The sequence below is a fragment of the Vicugna pacos genome, chromosome 7 (assembly GCF_048564905.1).
Source record: "Vicugna pacos chromosome 7, VicPac4, whole genome shotgun sequence".
Classification (NCBI taxonomy): Eukaryota; Metazoa; Chordata; class Mammalia; order Artiodactyla; family Camelidae; genus Vicugna; species Vicugna pacos.
Genome location: NC_132993.1, coordinates 85,258,155 through 85,264,291, shown reverse-complemented (window position 1 = coordinate 85,264,291; position 6,137 = coordinate 85,258,155). Strand labels below are relative to the sequence as shown.

Below are 6,137 nucleotides of genomic sequence, written 5' to 3'. Positions count from 1 at the left end.
TTATTTATAGGAGAGAGAAATATTCAACTTGCCACACTCTACCTTTCCCCTAATTAATTTAGCTTATATTCTCAAGTGGCATAGGGAAAATTCTGTCTTAATTTACTACCCTGTTTATTGAGTCAAGAGTCATGCAGAACCTCTTGAGGGCCAGGATCTGTGCTGAGTGTCAGAGGTCCTTTGATGAGGAAGACAACTGTGAGGAAGAGTGGCACAGACCCGGGTTACAGCACTGCCAGTCCCACACCCGGGAAGTGTCACCAAAAGACTGTAAACCACAGTGAATGGACCTGCTCATGTGTTTGAAGCACAGAGAGAAAGATCACTTGCAAAGTAGTGAATGTTCACAATGTTCTTTCTTTACTATATTTTGCAGGGCGCAGGTTCGGAGCCTGAGCAGCTTTAGCCCAGGGGAAGGAATAGACCGGGAACACAGTGGCTGGGGTCGTCAGAGGCCTGGAGGAAGCCGTTGAGGCTGTCAGCAAGTGCCCAAAAGAGTCAACACTTTTATCTTTAATTGTCTTGGTCTTTGAATTCAAACCTTTATGGCACTTGTGAAAGCCTTGTTAGCTGGCTATGATTTCATTCATTTTTGTTCACTCTGATTCCAATGGCTGAAAGAATTAATATCTTGAAACTAATGCCACGATGTGGAATACCAACATTTGTTCACTAGCTTTAAGAATATGTGGAATTTCAAGTACTCAGAGTGAAAAGCATATGCAGAGGAAGCAACAGGGCGACCATCTGCAAGCCAGAGAGATGCCTAGAACAGATCCTCTCCCTTTAGGCCCTCAGGAGAAAAAATCAAACTTGCCAATACCTTGATTTTGAACTTCTAGCCTTCAGAACTGAAAAGAATTGTACCTAAAGAAAGAGGGCAAAGCAAGGAAATCTGATCACTAAGAAGAGACTACTGAATACTCATTTCGCCCCAGCCATCCATTTATCCTCAAAGACAACCAACTTCAGAAGTAACATCAACATGGCTGAGTAAGCCATCCCTCATTTGTGTCCCCCACCCCCAACAATTTGGCATCCACTTACAGACAAAAATGCCTTTGTGGGAGCTTTGTGAGCCAACACCATGTACCAAGCAATCTGGTAGGAATCTCATCCACCTGGGCATTGGGTAATAGACATACAGACCTAGGTCCCTGCTTGGACCCTGCAGTGGTCTGTGAACCAGCTCCAGTCCCACTCAGCTACACTCTGGAAACCCCTGGAAAGTTTTATCTTAGATAGTCACCGTGGACAAGAAGGCTTTTGTGAAAGTCTGGGTTTCCAGTGGAGAATTTTCAGCGTGCCATTGAAGCAATAAAATTTAATGAGTTCAGATGCTTTGAAGAGGAGCAGTTTGATTTTACTCTCATCACCCCTCCCCTAAGGCGGCACAGTTCAGTATCAAGAGAGACCTCAACCTGTGATTTCTCCTGGAGGGGAAGGAAAGACTGAGTGCCAAGCTTTTTCAACTATATTGGATGCTGCCAAAGAGACCCCTTTTTCTCATCCAGACTACTGAATCATGAGCTGCATGACCAGAGGGTGGAAGTTGCTAGAACAGCAGCAGACAGAACCTTTGGAGGGCATTGAAGGGTCACAGAGCCTACTGTTATGGTCCCATCAAGAAGCTAGCCCCACACCACTGGGGACACTTTACCGGTAGATCTCCTGACTGGCCCATGGAACCAGCAATGCCTCACCTACACAACACCCCCCCCACCCTGTGGCTGGCTCCTCTATGTGCTCCTGACAGCATCGAGAGGAAGCTTTGGCAGCTGGCTAGTGAGCATTGCAAACAAAGCCAGCCTGAATCTACAGGACAGGGAGAGACCACAGCGTAAGCTTTAGCCCCACTTTTTGGGAGGTGGAAGGGAGGGTGTCAGCACCCAGCCTTCTGCATTGCTGAATCAAGAGAAGGCATACCACAAGACAGCAAGAAGTGTGGAGCAGGCTTATCCATAACCGATCTGAGAAAGCCTCAGAATCTCTAGCCGGGCTTACTAAAATTACTTCTCTCCTGAAGCAGTTAGTAAACACTAGAGGAGGTGACTGCTACTTCAGATACAAAGACAACAGAGCAAAACATCAAGGAAATGTGACCACAGGATTATGATAATCTTCTAGTAAATGATCCCAAAGTCATGGAGAGCTGTGATTTACCTGATAAAGAATTTAAATAAGTGTTTTTAACGTGTTGATCACCCACTGTGAATTGGGTGCCCCTGAGGAAACCCAACTGTCACCCAGATTTGGATGACCTGGCGATCAACGGAAACTCCGTGAGCTATAGGAATACACAAAGACAATTTGATGAAATCAGGAAAATACATGAACAAAATGAGCAGTTTAACAGAGATATTAAGGACCAGAAATTCTGAAGTAGAAAAATAAAATGAGGTGAAGAATATAATAGCATTCCTATCAGAACTGATCACACAGAATAAAGAATCTATGAGGTAGAAGATGGGAACTTTGAGATTATTCAGTCAGGAAAACAAAAAAGAATGATGAAAGCCTATAAGACCTATGGGATACAATCAAAAGAAACAACTTGCAAAGTATTAGCATTCCAGAGAGAGAAGGGGGCAGAAAGCTTATTTAAAGAAATAATGGCTGAGAAATTCCCAAATCTGAGGACAAATTTGGATATCCAAGTTCATCTATCATTCAAAGAGATCTTCTTCAAAATACGCTGTAATAAAACTATCAGAAATCAAAGACAAAGAATCTTAAAAGCAGCAAGAGAAAAGAAGTTTGTGAATTACAGGGGAACCCCTATACTGTAACTAGCAGACTCCTCAGCAGAAACTTCACAGGCCAGGAGAGAGCAGAATGGTAGTTTCAAAGTGCTGAGAGAAAACGGCCAACCAAGAACATTCTGCCTGACAAAGCTGTCCGTTAGAAATGAAGGAGAGAGAATTTCCCACACAAACAAAAGCTGAGGGAGTCCATCAGCACTAGATTTGCCTTCCAAGAAATGTTTCCAGGCACAATCCTCAAAGGGTATTTTTGGTAAGTTGATTATAGAGTTCTATTAGAAAATACACGAAAATGTTAAAAGCATATATATCCTTAACCCCACAATTGCACAGTATTTACACACATTCATCACATACATTGTACACCTGTGCAAATATATATGTATAAGGAAATTCACTGCAGTATTGTAGTAAAAATAGAGTAGAAACAACCTTAAAATTCATTAGCAAGGACTAGTTAGATGACATTTATAAAACTAGCCTGTTTAAAAATAAAGTAGACCTGTAATTATTGATGCAGATTCTACATCACTATAGAACAATCTCCAAGATCTATTAAGTAAAAAGCATGTTTCAGGACAGTGTTTTTAGTCTTCTTTTTTTTTTTTAACAGGAATGGTATATGTTTGTACCTGTACACACATGTGTATACTCACTGAATATTTCTGGTGGGCTACACCAGACACTGGGAAGAGTGGTGACATCTGAAGGACTAGGACTCAGGAGTAAGGGACCCATTTTCACTCCATGCTCTTTTTATTTGAATGTTCTCTGCCATATACATATACTGTCTTTAAAATTTTCTTGCCTTTTTGAGTCCATGTTTATTTTAATCAGTGTGAGTGTTAGAATTCTAGGTTTACTCTTAATCATTGCATTTTGAAAATTTTTAAATTTCACATGAAAAAATAAAATGGCATAAAGTCTCCTTCCCACCCATGACTCCAATCCCTGCAGTTCTCCCCAACCAAAGACAACTGCTCTTTTCAGTTTCCTATATAACTTACCAATTTGTGCATACACAGGCAAACAAATATATATTCTCATCCATCCTTTTTCAGAAAACTAGATTGTTACATAAATCTCCATATATTGCTATTTCCACTTAGTTGCATACCTTAGAACCAAAATCACAAGCCACAAAAGGAAAAATAGACTGGGCATTTTTCAAAATTAAGTACTCTTGTTCTTCAAAGGATACCATAAAAAACAGATGACCCACAGAATGGAAGAAAATGTTTGCAAATCTTGTATCTGAAAGGGGCTTGTATATAGAATATATAAAGAACTCTGAAAATGCTATAAATAAATGCTAAAAGAATTCTTCAGGAATTTCTAAAGGAATTTCTTTCAGGAAGCTGAAATGAAAGGATGCTAGTTAGTAACAGTGATAAAAAATAAGCATATAGCCAAATTTACAATTCTCTAATATTCTAATATGGTGGTGTGCTAATCACATAACCCTGGTGTAAAGGTAAAAGGACAAGAGCATTAAAATAACTATAGCTATACAAATTTTTTAGTGAATACACAATATTAAAAGAGGTAAATTGTGACATAAAAATGTACAAGTGGTAAGAGTTTTCATATGCCATTGAGGTTGTTATCAGCATAAATAGACTGTTACATCTACAACATGTTTTATGTGGAACTCATGATAACCACAGAGCAAAAACCTACAGTAGCTCCACAAAAGATAGAAGGGAATCAAAGCATATCACTATGGGAAATCAGCAGCACACAAAGAAAGGCAGCAAGAGAGGGAGGAAGGAGTAAGAACAACACAACAGCTAGAAGACAATAAAATTGCATTAATTCTTACCGATCAGTAATGACTCAAAATGTAAATAGATTAAGTTCTCCAAACAAAAGACATAGAGTGGCTGGATGGGGGGAAAAAAGCAAGAAAATAAACCAAAGACCCAATTATATGCTACCTATGGAGATTCTTCCAGCTTTAAAGACACACATAAGCCCATGGTGAAGATACGGAAAAAAATATTCCAGGCAAGTAGAAACCAAAGAGAGCAGAGATAACTATACTTAAATCAGACAAAATAGACTTCAAGACTTTAAGCTAAAATTGTACAAGAGACAAAGTGGGTCACATATAACGATAAAGAGGTCAATTCAAGAGAATGTAACAATCAACTGTGTAACAGCGGAGCACCCAAATATATTAAGAAAATACTAATAGATCTGGAGAGAGAAACAGACAACACTACAGTAACAGCTGAGGACTCCCACTATCCCACTTTCAACAATGGATGGGCCATCCAGACAGAAAATCAGTAGGGAAACATTTGAACTACACTTTGGACAAAATTAACCTAACAGACATATATGAAGCAGTCAATCCAACTGCAGCAGAGTACACATTCTTCTGAAGTGCGTACAGAACATCCTCCAGGATGGATCACATGATAGATCACAGAACAAGTATTAAAAACTTTAATAAGACTGAAACCATACTAAGTATCTTTTCTGACCAGAATGGCATCAACTAGAGATGAGTAGTAACAGGAGGAAAACTGGAAAGTACACAAATACGTGAAAATTAAACAACACGCTCCTGAACAACCAATGAGTCAGAAAAGAAATCAAAAGGAAATTTTTTTTTAAAAAAATCTTGAAACAAAAATGGAAACACAACATTACCAAAACCATTCATGGGGTGCAGCAAAAAAGTTATGAGGTAAGTTTATAGTGATAAACATTAATAAAAAAGAAGTCTCAAATGAATAAGCTAGCTTTAAATTTTAAAGAAGTAGAAAAAAATAGACTCAGCCCAAAGTTAATAGAAGGAAAGAAATAACAAATAGCAGAGCAGAAATAGAGACCAGAAAAAGCAATACAAAAGGTCAACAAAAGAGCTGGGTTTTTTTTTTAAGATAAAATTGATAAACCTTAAGCTAAACTAAGAGAAGAATCAAACTCAGACATGAAAACGATGTTACAACTGGTACCACAGAAATACAAAGGATCATGAGACTACCATGAACAATTATATATACACCAACAAATTGGATAACCTTAAAGAAATGGATTAATTCCTAGAAACATGCAACCTACCAAAACTAATAAGGAAGAAATGGAGCCTCTAACAGACCAATAATGAGTTAGACTGAATCAGTAATTGAAACTCTTAACAAAATCCTAGGGCCAGATGGTTTCCCTGGAGCTTTCTACCAAACAGTTGAAGAAAAATTAATGCCACTCCTCAAACTCTTCCATAAAATTGAAGAGGGAATTTTCCTAAACTCATCCTGAGGCCAGCATTACAGAGAAAACTACAGGCCACTTCTGTGATGAATATATATGCAAAAGTTCTCAAAAAATATTAGCAAACCAATTTAATAACACATTACAAAAATC

The 6,137-nt window shown here is 38.6% G+C and overlaps 1 long non-coding RNA gene across 1 annotated transcript; it reads left to right on the top strand.

Annotated features, from left to right (window-relative positions):
- The first annotated feature begins 2,597 nt into the window (after positions 1 to 2,597).
- LOC140697479 (uncharacterized) lies at positions 2,598 to 3,578 on the top strand. The gene is made up of 2 exons (XR_012074623.1): positions 2,598 to 3,015; positions 3,376 to 3,578. It is a non-coding gene; the product is annotated as an uncharacterized lncRNA (long non-coding RNA).
- The last annotated feature ends 2,559 nt before the right edge of the window (positions 3,579 to 6,137 follow it).